Genomic DNA, 18,697 nt, shown 5'->3' with positions numbered 1-18,697 from the left:
TCTGATACAAGGCACTGAGAAAGACGCAGTGTCCGTGGGATTCCTGCCAAAAATGCATAACCTGAGTGGGATCATGAGGAAACCTCAGTCAACTCAATCCGAGGGACAGAGTACAAAACAATCAGGCAGTATCCTTTAAAAGTGCCATGCAATGACAAAACAAAGAAATGCTGAGGTACTCTTCTGGATTAAAAGACACTAGTGAGACATGGAAACTGAATGCAATGTATATTCCTGAATTGGATTCTAATTCAGAAAAAAAAAATACAATAATGAGGAGATCTAGCCTGCTCTGAACACATTCTCTCATGTCCTATTCCTGGTCCAGAAACTAATTCAGGAATATATGTATGTATCAATGTTATTTTCCTGATTCGATCTTTCCTGACTGATCTTTGGATATTTGCAATGTGTAGAAACCTAAATGTAGAAATTTTCTTTACGTAGATAACATCAGAAGACAGGGGAGTTGTATCTCACCATGTACAGACAGGGCACCTGGGCTTCGGAAGAAGAAGGTGGTTGTCTTCGGTCCAGCGTTAGTGAGTATGTAGAAGTTCTGGGATTGTGTCTCTGATCTCTCAGACCAGTGTTCTTTCTGCTGCATCCAACTGCAGAAAACATTCAGAGCCTATAAACATCATATTAGTTTCCCATGGCTGCTTAAAAAAAAACAACAACAAAAATTGGGTGGCTTAAAATGATACATGCTTATTCCCATACAGTTACGAAGATCAAAATCAATTTCACTGAACCGAAGTAAAGTAAAGCCCTGTCTGCAGGTCTGTACTCCACCGGCTCTAGGGAAGCATCTCTTTTCTTGCCTTATCTAGCTTTAAGAGCTGAATTCCTTGTTCTCTTTGGGTTTTGACCTCCATCTCCAAAGCCAGCTGCTGAGCATTTTAAAATCTTTTTCTGCTTCCATTGGCACTTTGCCTTCTTCTCAGCTGTTTTTAAATCTCCCTTTGCCTCCTTTGAATAAGAACCTATGTGACTACATTTAGGGTCCACTCAAATGATCCAGGATAATCTCCCCATTTCAAAACCCTTAGTTTAATCACCTCCGCAGAGTCTCCATGAGCATATAAAGTAGCTTACAGAAGATCCAAGGATTAGGACCCGGATACCTTTGTAGTCAAGTGCTCTATCACTGACCTATACTCCCTGGAGCTACATACCTTTGGGTGCATATTTGGCCTAGTGCAGGAATGAGGGGACGTGACCATTTAGTATTTATTCATATAATCAAGCAGGCATTAATTCGTATTCAGGGCTGAAACTGAAATTAATAGTTGGGAAGTAGTTGGGAAAATGAATTCTTCATCATTTTTTTAGCAAAGAAAACACTATACTCTCAGAGTCAATGTCTAATGTTACACTTTCCAAGATTTTGGTAATCTCTTTACATGATTCTCATGTGAGTTTTTTTTGAGGACAGGTGCATGTCATATATTTATATGTTTCCATCATGGGAGGCTGAATAGTAGCCCCCGAATGTATCCAGTTCCTAACTTCTGAAACCAATGAAAGTTACCTTCAATGCAAAAAGGGACTTAGTGGGTGTGATGAAGTTAAGGATCTTGAGACTGGAAAATTACTGAATCATCAGGGCAGGCCCTAAAGGCAATCCCAACTGTCCTTATAAGAGAGAGGTGGCAGGAAAATAGACACAGAAGAAGAAAATGTGGTACGACAACAGGAGTGGAGACTGGAGTGACATGGCCACAAACCAAGGAATGCGAGCAGCCCTCAGAAGCTAGAGGAGGCAACAGAAAACAGATCCTCCCCTGGGAGCTTCCCAAGGGAGCTTAGCCCTGCAGACACCCTAATTCAGCGATGTAAGACTCAGTCTGGATCGTTGGATACTACAACTGGTAGAGGAAAAAAAAATTTAAGCCACAAAATTTGTGGTGATTTGTTACGGCAGTAATAGCAACTAGTTTAGCAGTTACTGCTGGTTACTAGCAGTAACTAGTTTAGGACCCAACACAACTAGGAACTCTAAAAATGCTTGGTAGTTGTCAGAGGGAAGAAAGGAAGAGAGGGAGGAAGGTTGGGAAGGAGGGAAGGAAGGAAGGAAGGAAGGAAGGAAGGAAGGAAGGAAGGAAGGAAGGAAGGAAGGAAGGAAAGAAGGAAGGAAGGAAGGAAAAGCAGATGGCTGGGAAGAAGGAAGGAGGGAAGAAAGGAAGAATTAAAATTATGAGAAACATTTTGGATTTTAAGTGAATCAATATTTGACCTATTCTTTTCTCAGCTGGAGACGTATTACCGGCCTCCCAACTGAGAAGGGAGAACAAACTGTTTTTTATTTTGTCTTTGTTTTTGTTTTTAGTTAAATGTCTTCTATCCAAATCTGAGGAACTGTGCTTTTAAAATCTCCATCTGGGACTGGAAGACTACCTGACGTGTTTCACCTTGAGAAGATTTTTGCAGTTCAGTTGTGAACTTCTGCAGGAAGGGGTTACAGGGAAAGCCAGACAGGTATTTTTCTAAGGGAGAGCTTGCAGGTCTGTTCCAATAATTGAAAACCGGGTGGAATTGAGGTGAAGGTACGTACTCTCGCTGCCTTAAGAGATCATTCATTTCCGTATGAAATTTTTAGGCTAAAGGCACATCAGTACAGGAAGAGTCACTTAAAAAATGTTCTCATGTCTATTAGCTCTGGGGAAGCAATTACTACTTGATAGATTTAGTGATACAGGGAATATCAGAGTCCATATAGATGGTTTCAGAAATAATACACCGTGACCCATGTTGAACTCCTTAATTTGTGATATTTAGTGAAAACCTAAAAGGAGCTAGATGTGTCCAAGGCATTGTGTTACCACTGGGTAGTTCACTGAAGTGTTAAATTAAACAAAACTAAAGATGGAAAGGTTGAAGCAATTAAACTCTTACCCTGTAGACCTTTTCTGTGGGTCCTATGCTAGAATTCAATTAAAATACTTTTTTCTCCCCTGAAATTTACCATTGACTTATTGAGTTTGACAATACTCAACAATGCCTTAATGTTTGTCCAAGTGAAAGAAATCACTTTCCTCTGTCATAGAGATAAATGAGGTAAATTCATCAAGAGACTCAACTCAATAAGAATATTGATGACGTTCTGCTTGGGTGCATAAACCCTTCAGTCATAAGTGACTTGTGATTCCCATCGTGAGGTTTTTGTTATTGCTTATAAAAAATAATTATAAAAAATTCATCTGAATTCCCACATCCTCTAATTTTCTCTATTATTTTTCAAATTGTTATATTTTTCATTGCATGTTGCATTAAATCAGACCTGGAATGAGAATGGATGTAGATAAATAAAGAAACAAGCAAATACACCATTGAGCTGAATCCAGCTCTATTATTTGCTGACTTTTCCCCCGGATAGTATTCATCATTTAAATTTTAAAACTAGGCTAATAAACTATGTATATAGAATTTTCCCCATCTCTTGAGAAAAGATGTCATACATTTTTCTTCATGCATATACATTTTTACACAATGCACAATTATGGAAGCATACATACTATTTACTTAATGCAGACTTGCATTTCTTTTATTTATTAATTTGCCTCTTTCCCTCCTCATCCCCCTCTCTACCCACATCAATATCCTTTTAGGTAAAACATGTTAACATCCACATCTTTCAACTTGTTCCATAATTAGGTATACCAAAACACAACACACACACACACACACACACACACACACACACACTATACACGTATGTATATAAACACATATAAAAATAGATATAGAGACATAAATTGATTTTAAAATATGTTTGAATCATGTCTTTAAAAACTAAAACATGGCATATACATTTTCCTAATCGTGTTTTTTCAATACCTAGTAAACATTCCTCCCAGTAAGCAGACGTAATTCTAATTCATCCTTCCTAATGGCTTCATTTCATGATGTTGATGCACTACAAATAGTATAACCAGTTCTCCACTGGTGAGCATTTTTCCTTACATTTTCTTATATGGATAATAATGCAAGAGATTCCCTTGTACATCGACCTTTACCTGTTGATCCTTTGCTTTCTAGGTGATACATTTCAAGGAATACAGTATTGCTGGATCACAGAGTACGTGCATGTTACATTTTAATAGTGTCTTTAAGATTACTTAATAAAAGAAAAAAACAACATGTATTTATACCCGAAGGCATAAGAGTACTATTTTCTCTACATCCAGAACAAAAATAAATATAACTGTTGAAGGTCTGGCCAATGTTTCCATTTTGAAGTGTGAGAGTTACCTGATGATTAGTTTCATCTGACCTACATGACTGTACTACCACAGAAACTAATTTGTACCCCTAACTTGATTTCATTTCTGGAAATCATACTCCCTGCATGAAACTAGAAAAAGACACAACAAATAGAAAAAGAAAAGGCAGCCCCTATGTAGTAGGCTGTGTTTGGGGACGTAAGTGGGGGGATGCTATTCTGTTTGGGGAAGGTCCACTGTCTTGCTGTCTTTAAGGAAGCATATGTGGTGAGGCAGCAAGAATGACCTGTGGGCTTTGTATCCCTTCATCTTGCCAGTTGGTCGGCTGGTCAACGTTTGCAAATCCCCGGGAACTTGGATCTCATTCATTTGAGGCAGTTCACCTGCAGCAACTCCATTAGAAATCCCCTTCTCTGAAGAGTCTACTCATCACTACTACTCATTCATCCTCAGTTGTTCTCTTGAAGATATACGGAAAGAAAAGAAAACTGACCTCTCTTCAATAGGAGTTCATTTAAATATATTTGGTGGCAAATAGCATTTGTTCAGAATCCTTGTATTTAATCACAGTAAAATCGGTATATGACATTATGTTGGTTTTAGGTGTCTGATAATAATTCAATATTTGTGTACCCTATAATTAATTTGTATACACTACAATAAGTCTAGTCACTGTCCTTCACTATACAGTTGACCCCTTTAACCTTCTCACTAACCACCCCCAACTTCCTTCCCCTCTGATAATCACCAATCTGTTCTCCTATGAGTCTCCATGCATCTTTTCTTTAATTTTTATTTTTCTATTTAAAAAAAAATATTGTTTAGGGGTACCTGAGTGGCTCAGTTGGTTAAGCTTCTAACTTTGGCTCAGGTCATGATCTCGCAATTTGTGGGTTCGAGCTCCGCTTTCGGGCTCTGTGCTGACAGCTCAGAGCCTGGAACTGCTTCGGATTCTGTGTCTCCCTCTGCCTGCCTCTCTCTCTCTCTCTCTCTCTCTCTCTCTCTCTCTCTCTTTCTCTCTCTCAAAAATAAATAAATGAATCCATGAACCATGAGATCATGACCTGAGCTGAAGTTGGACACTGAACCAACTGAGCCACCCAGGTGTCCCAAGTCTCCATGCATCTTAATCCAACTGTTGCTCAGGAAAAACTGTAGTTCTCTCACCACAAACACTGTTTGCTGCCATATCTGTCTTCTTTGGGCAAATATTTAAGTTATTACAACATACTAAGTGGGAAAAAATAACAATAAAAACATCATATTGACTCCACTGTAAGGAGTCCTTATGGGAATACTGGCCTATATTAAAATAGTATTTCACCAATTGTGGGTTTTTTAAAATTTTTTTAATGTTTATTTTTATTTTTGAGAGAGAGAGGGAGAGAGAGAGAGAGCAAGGGAGGGGCAGAGAGAGAAGGACACACAGAATCCCAAGCAGGCTCCAGGCTCTGATTGGTCAGCACAGAGCCCAACGTGGAGCTAGAACTCAGGAACTGTGAGATCATGACCTGAGCCGAAGCCGATGCTTAATGGACTGAGCCACCCAGGCGCCCCTCACCAATTGTGGTTTTTAAATATGCTTTTTGTGGAAGCATAGTTGACATGCCATGTTAGATTAGTTCAGGCGTACAACACAGTGATTCAACATTTCTGTTCATCATGCGAGGCTCACCACAAATATAGCTGCCATCTGTCACCATCCAGTGCTACTCCAATGCCACCGACTATATTCCCTTTGCAGTATCTTTCATATCCACAACCTATTCATTCCATAACTGGAAGCCTGCACCGATCATGTCCTTTGACGTGAGGACCACAGGAACAGAATCCATACATGCTGCAAATGCAGATTCCTGGGTACTGGCCCACCCAGAAAAAACAGAACTTGGAGACAGCGGGCCCAAGAGTCAATATTAGAAACCAGCTTCCCCAGGTAATTGTTCTTACTCTTAAGAGTAGAGTTAATGCTTTTACAGCCTTTATCTTCTTAATACCTGAGCTGATTAGGAAGTCAGTCAGCTGTCAGTTGCAAAGGAGAAGAAAAGTGTTAATTACCTATTCCATACCTCTGGGTCATTCTAAGAATAACTTCCCTTCAGGCTGAGATGGTTGCATTTCCTGCTGGACCCTCAGTCCCTTGGGGTGCTTAACTCCTGCTGTGAGAAGCTAGTTAAAAAAAAGCTCCCTGGAACCTTAAGTGCTCCCACTCTTCTCTTGTGAATATTTCTTGAATTTTGCAAATTGGCTTGTTAAAAGTGTCAGTTTTGCTTCAGAAAAGCTGATGTTCAGTAACAAAACTATGTGGAGACCAAACAAAATCTTAATGCTTTTGTCATGAAAGAGAAAGCCAAATGGTCTTCTTCAAAAGATGATGAATGAGTCCCAATTTAAACATGAAAATATGTTAAATGTTGTGGGTTTTTTTTTTGTAAAAATATGGCTCTCATGTTCTTTATATTACATATAGGGTATGATTTTAGAAGAACTTGGGTAAAGATCTCATTCAGTGTCATTTCAGCTTCTGATTCCTTTGAATGTTAAGCCTTTGGATATTTTAAAGCACCCTCCTAAATTATCAATACTCCCTGATATCTTAGCTATCATTTGGAAAGCTTTTAGAATTAAACATGATATTGAGGTTTCAGTGAAGGCAGTGCTAAGCAGAGGGGAAGCCAGGAATCCAGAGGTTTTAAGGACATTTACCCATAGCCTTGTTGGGAGCAGAGAGGGCTTTGAGCTCAGAAATGGGACCCTTGAGTTCCAGGGGTGCAGCCAACTTCTCTAGACATACACACCAGTGATGTGTCCCTTATTATTTTTGTGTGTGTGTGGCAACAACAGATAATACGAGATTTATTCTCAACACAATTTTAAGTGTGCAGTATAGTATCGTTACCTAAAGACACAACGTGGTCCAGGAGATCTCTAGAATGGATTCATCTTACCTAACTGAAACTTCATACCCATTAAACAGTACATATCCCCTTCCCTCTCCCTTCAGACCCTGTCTTCTGCCATTCCATTTTCTGCTTCTGTGAGTTTGACTCTTTTAGGTACCATAAGAAAATGTACTGTATACATAAATACAATGGAATATTATACAGCCAACGAAAGAAAGAAAGAAAGAAAGAAAGAAAGAAAGAAAGAAAGAAAGAAAGAAAGAAGAAAGAAGGAAGAAAGAAGGAAGAAAGAAAGAAAGAAAGAAAAGAGAAAGAAAAAAGAAAGAAAGAAGGAAAAGAAAGAAAGAAAAAGAAAGAAAGAAAGAAAGAAAGAAAGAAAGAAAGAAAGAAAGAAAGAAAGAAAGAAAGAAAGAAAATGAAAGAAAGAAAGAAAGATGGGGGAGCCTGAGTGGCTCAGTTGGTTGAGCCTCCAGCTTCAGCTCAGGTCATGTTCTCGTGGTTAGTGAGTTCGAGCCCCGCCCATGTCGAGCTCTGTGCTGACAGCTCAGAACCTGGAGCCTGCTTCGGATTCCGTGCTCCCTCTCTCTCTGTCCCTCCCCCATTCATACTCTGTCTCTGTGTCTCTCAAAAATAAACATTAAAAAAAAAAGAAAACATTTGAAAGAAAAAGAAAGAAAGGGAGAAAAGGAAAAAGGAAACCCTACAATGACATGGATGAATCTTGGGAACATTATACTCAATAAGCCAATCACAGAAGGACGAACAACACTACATGATTCCACTTATGATGTGTCCTGTCTGAGCTTCCACTTTCTTTTCTATAAAATACAATAATACTTCTTTCCTACTACAAATTATTGCTATAGTGAAAGAAGTGAATATTGTAAAGTGAAATACTAATGTTTTTCACTTGTATTTGGACCTTAAAGGGCCAAAATACCCACCTCATGGACACAGGTACGTGGGCTGAAGATCTATATACTGTCATCACATGGGCTTACTTAGGCCATTACAGCACTATAAAAATACTAGAAGGACAAGATGTCTGTGTTGATCAAGTATTTATTTAACCATCAACAGCTGGTTCAACGAGGTCGGTGGGGTTCTGATGAAGCAGATCCTCACATGCGAGTTCGTGTGCAAACGGCTTTTAAGAAAGTGCTTCGTAAGGAAATAAGCAAGAGAGTGAGGTAAGAAGGACAGGAAAGGGGAGCTGTCAGGCAAGGTTGAGATTCCGGGTACAGTCCCAGCCATAGCCTAGGGAGCACTGGGGAGCACTGGAAGGCATGTTACAGTCTCAGCATGTGTTCACCCTGAAGGCAAGGCAGCCGAACTTTCACACTGAAAGCCTGTTGCTGGGTAAAGGCTAGGCTAGGGGTGCCTGCTGGGCAACATAGAAACTCCCCGGGACTTCTGTGAGTAAGGGTGAAGCAAGAGGCTCCAAAGGGCAAAGGCAGTCCTCTGAAGAAAGCCACAGGTCCCTGTCAGCAGGTGCAGAACTTGCAGAAGGAGGGAACTGGTGTCCACAAGGGTGAAATGCACCTGAAGAGATTTGGGCAGGGCACCGATATTATACCCGGTGCTGGCAAATGCCGATAAGGGCTCAGCAACATCAAGCAGCTTGCCCGAGGTCACACAGCATATGAAGGGCAGACTTGATTGTCCAATCCAAGACGCCCCCCCTAAATGGTACATTTCCAGAATGCTGCTAGGTCTGTTATACTAAAAGTCCTGATATGATTATACATACTCTGTATCCTGAATCTGTTTTTTTTAATTCGTGTCTAAGAAGATACCCCACCCTCAGACTAACTGATGTGTACCAATGACAGCAACAGATTTTTGGAAGGCAATACATAACTTTAAAAAAAAATAATGTTTATTTTTTTGAGGGAGAGAGAGAGAGAGAGAGACAGAGTGAGAACAAGGGAAGGGCAGAGAGGGAGAGGGAGACACAGAATCCTACGAAGGCTCCAGGCTCTGAGCTGTCAGCACAGAGCCTGATGTCGGACTTGAACTCACGAACTGCGAGATCATGACCTGAGCCACCCAGGCGCCCCTCCAGAAGCCAAGACATAACTTAAGAAACAGTTGCGGCTAGCGTAGCTGCTAGCACTGCAGTGGGTAGAAATGTTGTTTTCATTTTTAAGTGACAAAAAGGAGGGGGAAATGAACCTCGCTCTCTTGATTACAAGGATTTTAGAGAAATCGGTATTTCCAAAATGCTTACAAGAGTCCGTTTCCTCAGCACCCATAAACACAGACCAAAATAACTACACTGAAAATAAGGAATCCCTCTATGATGAAGAGGATGAACATGAACAAATAGCCTGATCATCTCATAATTTGAGGAAGTCAAATCCTGCTGTCTCGTATTCAAAAAGAGGATGCAATGCACCCATCAGTCTCAAAAATGGTAAGTTACAGAATTTCGTTTTTATGATCACATCAAGAAATCAGTGACTTACACTGGTCGGAGAGGGCAGAAAGCCCATTTTCAAAGGCTTGCAGAGGATTTTCTTAGTGTCCATGAGACCCTGCACGTGAGCTGCTGTCACAACATGGCTGCTAAGAAGCCGTCCTCTGGAGGATGCCTGCCTCATTGTCTTCTCCCCCACCCCCCACCCCGATGTGTCCAGCAAATATGTGAGCTCCTCTCGGTTTAGGCAAAACGATAATTAGGTAATTATAAATGACAAATGATTATCACTCTGTATCCTGGGAGTCCATCACCAAATCTCTCAGAAAAACCTCAATCAAAAGAAGCCCACCTAGGGGGCACCTGGGTGGCTCAGTCAGTTAAGCGTCCGACTTCTGCTCAGGTCATGATCTCACGGTTTGTGAGTTCGAGCCCCGCATCGGGCTCTGTGCTGACAGCTCAGAGCCTGGAGCCTGCTTCGGATTCTGTGTCTCCGTCTCCCTCTCTGCCCCTCCCATGCTCAAGCTCTGTCTCTCTCTATCTCTCAATAATAAATAAACATAAAAAAAAAAGAAGTTCCATTGGGAAACATGGGCCATTATGGGCCATTTTCCAATAAAGGAATGGTACCATCACTGTTCCCTTATTTTCCTCTTCTTGGCCTTTGTCCATGGACAATCTGAAACAGGGGAGACTGGAAAACAGCTCTCCTCAAAGATGCAAAAGATCCCTACAACAAAGAGGAATGAGACGTACCTTCCCCGCCCCCCTCCCACCAGAAGACAGAAGAACCGATAGATGGAGGTAAAAGAAGAAAGAGAGAAGCTCCACACTACCACACTCCACAATTAAGAACCATTCAGTTACGAAATGGAAGTCCCGTTCCCAAGACTGTTCAGCGTATTCTGTGCTGTGTGCTTTAAATATCATTGCTCAACAGTTCTGCAAGTTTTAGATCATGCCCACTTTGTATAGCAGTAAAAAAATATATAGCTTGTAAAAATTACAGCCAAGATTTTCTTGGACATTAATGCCCCTAATCTGGTCCTGATCTCCAGACCCCAAAATACACACACACACACACACACACACACACACACACACACCAGGTCTCAATACTATGCCTCTTACTGCGGGACTGCCTTCCCAAAAAGAGACCTGATAGTAAGAAGAAGAAAGAAAAGAAGGGCAAGCTTACAAGAACAAACTAAGAGTCCCTAAGTTGAAATGTAAGAATACTGTTGTCCATAACTGAGCGGGAACTTACTACAGGGAGAAAACAGTCAGAGGAAGGAGGATGTGGAAATAAGGGAGGAAGTGACTAGGCAAACATCCTCACAGACTGTCCCCTCAGAAGCTATTTGTTCATACCTTAACAATGTTTAAAAAAATTGATCGAGTGCTTTAAATGGGTTATAACACAGCTCTGAAACAAATAGAAGGTCATGTCTCCCCAGTTTTCCCTGCCTGTTCACATAAGCACATCACTTTTCTGGGTGACATTTCCTTCCTGGTTCTACCTCAAATCAGGAATTAGAAAGGCTAATGGAAGCTAAGTCTCTCTAACGTAACACACTCAGGTTAATAACAAAATACCTAAGGGATTTTAAGCAGTCAGACAAGTCTGTGGTAGTACTGAATTCATCGCAAACGTTTAATCCTTCCTTGTAGGCGTCTTTTTTGTACACATTCCAGTGGACTCTTTCAGTTATTGCCCAAATTCAGCCTCAAAATAGATTTGTGGGGTAGCAAAAGTTAGTATTGTTTCCGTCATGGGAAGGAAAACAAATGAAGCTTCAAAACGTAAAACGGGAAAGCTCTGATCTTCACGGTTGACCAGAGGTGGGAATAGTGAATGTCTCATCCTTGGAGGAAAACAAATGGACAACTGAAGAGTAAAGACTATTTCCGGTGCTCATGGTGATTATTTGGCGTAGTGTTTTGGTGGCAGGGTGAAATCAGTTTGAGTGTCATATGTATAATGTCCTAATTCATCAGCCCATGGGTCTGCTTCTCTCTCCTCAATTGCTTTGTGGGCCATCATGATTCTGCCTATGTAAACTCCTGTTCCCTAACAACACTGAACTTAATTAACAAACTAAAAACGGGAAATGTTGAGGAAAAGCTACTGATTATCTTAGATTAAGAATCCATTGTTATAAGGGAACGACATATATAAGACAAGTGTGCTAACTTCAACTTCCTTCAGGAATTTTCAGGACAGTTATCCTTGTATAGATGACTTTGATGGGAATATCACCTTGCTTTTAGTATCCATTGATTTTTAAAACAAATCAAATACATAAAATTATTGAAACATGAATGAATGAAAATGAGTATTAATGAAAATTATATTTTAAAATGTTTTTTTCAACGTTTATTTATTTTTGGGACAGAGAGAGACAGAGCATGAACGGGGGAGGGGCAGAGAGAGAGGGAGACACAGAATCGGAAACAGGCTCCAGGCTCTGAGCCATCAGCCCAGAGCCTGACGCGGGGCTCGAACTCACGGACCACGAGATCGTGACCTGGCTGAAGTCGGACGCTTAACCAACTGCGCCACCCAGGCGCCCCATGAAAATTATATTTTAAAAAATACTTGATTAGGGTACATTATATTAAGACGTACAAAGACCTATACTTTAATTAAATGTACTTTCTTCATTGGTGTTTAATCTTGCTGCATTTGTCCCTGGGGTTTCCTCTAGCTTCAAGAAGTGCAATACTTTGGAACACAGCTGAAGCTTTATCTTGGAATCAGATATATTACAAGTACCTTCAGGAATTTAGGTCAAGGAGTTTCCTAAGATGAACTAATTACCATGATTATTCTCCCATTATAATGATACATTTTAATTCTTTACTATTCATTGTTTTTACAGCCTCATTTTTATTTCTTGGCATATATTAAGGGAAAAGAGGGGGGATTAATGGTAAAAAAAAATACCTATATTGAAAAAGAAGAAAGACTTCCAATCTATGATCTCAATTTCTACTTTAAGGAACTGAATCAATAAAAGTGAACTAAAACAAAGTAAGGAAGGAAATAATAAAGATCAAAATGGAAATGAGCTAGAAAAGAGAACAACAGAGAAAAATAAACAAAACCAAAAGCAGAATTTTTGAGATCAATGAGATTATAGACCAGATTGATCAAGAAAAAGAGGAATTTCTCATCCAGCAAAATAAGAAAAAAGATAAAACGAATTTAAAAACATCCAGATTGAAAAGAAAAATATGAAATCGCCTTTGCTCACAGTTGTCTAAAAAGTGAAACATATATCTCTCATAGAATCCAGCCAGCCCACTGCTGGGCATTTACCTAAGACACATGAACACATCTGTCCATACAAAAATATATGTGCAAATGCTGACAGTAGTTTAATTTGTAATTGACAAAACGTGGAGGAGGGTCACATGTCCATCAACAGATAAAGGGTCAAGCAAACCACGAGTATGTCCATACGATGAACTACTACTCTGTAATGAAAAGCAATGAACGACTGATACACACAAAAACAGATTAAATCTCAAAATAATTATGCTGAGAGAAAGAAGCTGGACAAAAAGAATACAGACCATATGATCCCGTTTCCATAAAACTAGAAAAATGCAAAGTAATCCTTAGTGCCAGAGAGCAGATCCATCATACTGGGTGGAAGAAGCAGGGGGCTGAGAGAGGGAAGATTTCAAAGGTTTATGTATATGTTCACTTTTGTGGTTGTGGTGATGATTTCGCAGGTTTATACATTCATCAAAACTGATCGAATTACAGACTCTAGTATGTATAATGGATTATGCATTAATTATGCCTCAGTAAAGCTATGTATATTGTTTTTATTAAAGTAAGAGAAATCAGGGTGCCTGGGTGTCTCAGTCAGTTAAGCATCAAATTTTTGATCTCAGCTCAGGTCATGGTCTCAGGGTTTGTGAGTTCAAGCCTCACGATAGGCTCTGTGCTGACAGTGAGGAGCCTGCTTGGGAATCTGTGTCTCCCTCTCTCTCTGCCTGCCCCCCTGCATATTCTCTCTCTCTCTCTCTCTCTCTCTCTCTCTCTCTCTCTCTCTCCCTCTCAAAATAAATAAACTTTAAAAATAAGTAAAGAAAAAAGAGAAATCAAAGGAAAGGAAAAGGTGAACTACAAGGGATAAGTAAATACAACTGAGTATTCCTTAACAATACTTGATTATCTACCTCTCCATCAAAATAATGGTTTTTCAGGTAAACAAACAGATTTTTAAGATTTTAAGGGCAGCTATGTATTCATTTGCAAAGCAATATATCATTTTGCTTTAATATTACAAACATATTCCTGGGACTGAGCTCTTACAACACTAATTTATCTAGAAAACAGCCCTCAGAAGGCCTTATATTGATCAACAGGAACATACGGTTAATTTTGCAAAGTTAGGATTTCTCTGGAAATGCTCTAGCATGGAAAGGTCTGTTACTCTTTGGCATAAAAAAAATGATTTCATAACAATTTTAGACTTGACCTGAAATACCAAGATTGCTCTCCAAATGAAACTGTTTTCTGGACTCAGATTTTAAATGAGAGTAGCAATAGCCAAAGAATCCCCCCGCCTTTTTAATGTTTATTTACTTATCTTGAGAGGTAGAGAGACAGCAAGCAAGCACACAAGCGGGGAAAGGACAGAAAGAGAATCCCAAGCAGGCACTGTGATCTCAGGGCAGAGCCTGACGTGGGGCTCCATCTCGGGAACCAGGAGATCATGACCTGAGCTGAAATCAACAGTCGGATGCTTAACTGACTGAGCCACCCAGGCATCCTTCAAAACATCCTTATATTTGTTTAAAATGTAACTTAAGGAATCAGAAATCTACAATGATATCTAAAACAGTTCTAGCCTTTGTATATGCGTTAAAGGCGTTCTCTTGACTCTTCACCACTGAGTATAGTCACAGGACTTTCAAGTTGGAAGGGATCACAGGAATCTATCTGCTCAAGACTTCCATTTTAGAGATGAGAAAAAAATGTAAAAAAGGGAAGTGACTGTTTCAAGGTTACAAGGGTGAGTTGGGGGCAGGTTATGATCTGGAATTTAGCTTTCCTTATTCTCAGTTCAAAGCTTTTCCCACAGCTGTGGATCTTTTACCATCCCCCTCCCCCCATCTCTCTCTCTCTCTCTCTCTCTCTCTCTCTCTCTCTCTCTCTCTCTCACACACACACACACACACACACACACGCACTGCAAAATTCTCAAGGTAGGAATCTTGATCTGAAAATAACAACACTATTTCGCATTCAGTCCTTTGAGAGCACACTCTCACTACCTTGCTCTTTTTTTTAATGCAAGTAATTCTACCAAGGTAAGGGAAGCTGAGGTCTGCTGCAGACTAACCTAAGAATTAATGTTCTTGTCATCCCCAACATGCTATTTTGCAGTTTTCTTCTCTATGTGGGAACCGATATCTGACACTTACCACGTCTACTGTGTGACTTCAGGTATATGTAACCCAACTTAAAGAGGCTATAAATATGAAGACATATAAAGTATCAACAAGCCATGGTACATCTCCTATATAAATTTCACTGAACTGGGATATGCAAGGTGATTATAATCTCAAGACTGTTCTCATTCAATATGATCACAATTTATTTGAAATCACACCTGGATGAGATCTGTGGAATTTCTCTGAAGACCACAGCCAAGACACCATCTCATTAAGATTATATTTCTGAGATTTAATTTATTTGAAAACCTACCTTTATTCAAGATATGAAATAAATATGGGAAAACTGTCACTGGCTTCAACCCAATACCCTTAAACCATGCAGACTGAATTCTCCGTCTTCTCCAGTGGCTTCTAGTCAAGAGATTGAACCTTTTCCACTGTGGTCCCTGTAAGTGGTTTTCTTGGATTTTTTGGCTTTTCCCTGATTTTGCTCCCATATTTTGCCTATTTCAGAATTTCCATGGAAAAAGAATTCTGGGGTGTTGTCTCACATCTGTTCATTTTCCTTGATCATAATGAATTACATTAATGCCATGTGTTTCCAAGCACATGGTGTATGTGCAACATCTAGCTCTGAACTTTGACAGCTTTGGAAAACGACTCTACCCGACACCAGTACCAGCCATCATGGCCCCGCTACTGTGTCTGGGGCCCTATCAAGTTGCCTTGAGGCCATCCAAGGTTTCTAGTTGTGATCTCAAAGTGTATAAATACAAGAGTCCTTGAGAGCCCCCAACTTTAAACATTTTGTTGTATTTTTATACTGGCTAATTATACCTTAGTATAAAAACCATATAACTGAGTGATGCAGGGCGTGTGAATAATAGAGGACTTGTCTCCTGTGGAAAGGATCATTAAGCCAGAGTGTTCTAACAGAACATTCCCTAAACTAGAAATCAAGAGCCCTGGGTCCTAGGCCCAGCTCTTCCAATAACTGATTTGTATCTCAACAAGTTGGCCTATAAAATAAGGGCCAGACAGATTACACTGGCTGGTAGATGACCTGAATGCAAATGTAGGAGTAAATGAGAGTTAACACTTAAAAGAATTGGCAAGGAAGGTGGTACAGTGTTAGGGAGAAAGACCTAGGTTCAAACTGTAACTGCTTAGTTTGTCTCCTTGGACAGTTGTTGGATATTTTGTATTCTATAAAATGGGCAAATGACTACCACATCAGGGTTTGTTGGGAAGGTAAAATGAGAAATTGATGGTTTTAGGCTTTGCTCTTTCTAAAAGGTAATAGATGCCATGTACCTGAGTCTGATGTGAGACAAACATATGAGATGCGCAAACGGCATCGTGTGGGGAGGAGATGGCAGTGTGTTGCCCTTCAGTGACCACCCATGCCCAGCCTCTGTAGAAGGTTTGAGAAGCTGAGAGCAGGAAAATACTCCTTTAGAGAGATTAGCATTGAAGGGAAGGGTGGGAGGGCCTGACCCACTTCAAGCCTAGGGAAAGGAGCTTCGAAGGCACGACTTGGAACAACATGCTTGTCCGCTGAAGTTTGGGAACCCGAATGGATGGTATATTTGACCTACAGATAGAGGTAGAGAAATCCAAATGAGGAGAGTGCATCCGGCTAGCTAGGCTTATAACAGATCAAGTGGCCACAGTGCAACTGTCCTAAGCTCTGAGTTTGTCAAATCAGAGGATGTGAGAATGTTTGACACAAGCCAGTTGTGTTCCGTCCAAGGAGTAGATGCCCCTGGATGGCTGAGGAGGCCTCAGCATGAAAAATATGCTAAATGTTGAGAAGCTACAGAAGGAGATGTAAGTGGACAAGCAGAAGGAAATGTATCTCCCAGCACCAAGACACGTGTGATTCCCAGGAAAGGGGGGCAGGTTTCAGAATACCCCCAAAACACATGCTCCTGTGTGAGAAAGGGTAACTCAGTACATGCCAAGCGCAGGGAGACTGAAACAGCTCACAACACCTATCAGAAAGGAACTTCCCTTCCTTCTTCCATCATTCTCCCATCAGCCCCACCGGGTATGCCACATTCAGAACAAGTTCAAATTTTTGATTCAACCAGAGGGGACTGTTGTATTACCCGAAAATGACCTGAAAAGTAATTCCACCTTCCATAATTTGTACTCAGAAAGAATCTTTTGGCCTAAAAACATTGTTTCTTTGCCACAGTTACACTGGTAAATCACTGAATTTTGCATTCACCCTTTGTCTCCATTTTCTCTGTGGATTTTATACGTTGCAAAGAAAAATACTAGGAGAATCATTTTCCTTAACGAAGTGGTTGCCACTGATAAAAATTCTCATCTGCGCTTGCTTTTGCACTTTATGAATTAATATCTCATTTACAAAATAGTAATGATAGTGCTTAGTGAGTATCTACTACTTGTCATGTGCTGTGCTGGATAATTTTTAATAGATTGTCTTAGTGATTCCTTGTAATCATCTTATAACATACACATTGTCATTTTCCCCATTGTACAATAATATCATGCAGACAGATAAGTGGCCCAGCTAGATCTCAAACCTAGATTGAGCTGATGTTAGAGCCTATGTATTAAATAAGTTCACTAAAGTACCCCTGGGTTAGAGGGGAACTTTGTTCTATATAGGTCAAGAATGAAAAATTTCATGTAAATATATGTATAAAATTACATATAAGTCTTATATGCAATTATATATATAAAACTTTTGTAAGATAATTGGAAATTTACATTCCGCATTTAAGCATTTTCTGAGAGTGTAAGTTCTTCAGTGGGCATAAATATATTTACGTCCTTAAACAATAAAAATGAAACATTCTTTTACTTTTTATTGACCGTGGCTCAATAGTAAAATAAATCATTACCAACTACACAGATTATTTAGTTCAGCCCTCTAGCTGGATGTCTTTTGCTTGAATCCTCTGATGAAAAGGTGATCCCTGCCTCAGGAGATCAGTGGCTTATTATATTTTCAGGTCACTCTAATATTTATACTTTTGCTTACAAACAATATTGTGGTGGCAATGTTACAAAGGGCTCTTGGGACAAAACACTTGAATAAAATCCTGGTTCCACAACTTAAATAGGTAAATTCCAGAGCAAGTTCTTTAGATCCTTGTGATTTGATTTTCTTAAATGGAAAATGGGGATAATAGTGTCTCACTTCCAAGGGCTATGTAAGGACTGAGTGAATTAATAGATGTAAAAAGAAAAAAAAAACAGAAGTGTGCCTGGTTTGTAGGTAAGTGTTGCCAACACACTTGTTTTTATTATCATTAAGAAGTAGCACTTGTTGGAACTTATCTGTGTATCAGACACTGTTTCATGTGCTTTACCCATTTTATTGTATCTTATCTTCACAATAACCTATGATAAAGGTATTCTTGTCCTCTTCTTTTCGGATGAAGAAACAAAGACACAGGTTAAAAACTGGTCCCAGTTTGCAACTGGAGAAGCTGGGACTTCAACCCCAAGTGGTAGGACTCTTGAGCCCATCCTCGTAAACCACTATGCTACATCACTGCTACTACTGAATTGATTTTCTTTGTGCCCTGTTAACATTAGCTGGCCAATATCTCTATGTGAATTTTATGGTGACATCTTGGAAAACAACTGAGGTGCCATATTGCTTCTCTACGTAAGAGAACAGCATGACTTCATATAGCCATGCCGCATTAGTTGTATCTGTCTTGTTTTAATTTTTCATTTTCTATTTTACT

General features: G+C 39.8%; 1 long non-coding RNA gene across 2 annotated transcripts in view; it reads right to left on the bottom strand.

The window, feature by feature from the left end:
• Positions 1 to 484: 484 nt before the first annotated feature.
• Positions 485 to 18,697, bottom strand: part of LOC123384613 — a 269,390-nt gene continuing 251,177 nt past the window's right edge. For both annotated transcript variants that reach the window (XR_006595981.1, XR_006595982.1), the window contains one exon: positions 485 to 611. This is a non-coding gene — a long non-coding RNA (uncharacterized LOC123384613). The remainder of the gene's footprint in view (positions 612 to 18,697) is intronic.

This window comes from Felis catus, chromosome A3, assembly GCF_018350175.1.
Source record: "Felis catus isolate Fca126 chromosome A3, F.catus_Fca126_mat1.0, whole genome shotgun sequence".
Lineage (NCBI taxonomy): Eukaryota > Metazoa > Chordata > Mammalia > Carnivora > Felidae > Felis > Felis catus.
Note: the sequence above shows the minus strand (reverse complement) of the source record. Positions and strands in the feature narration are given on the sequence as shown.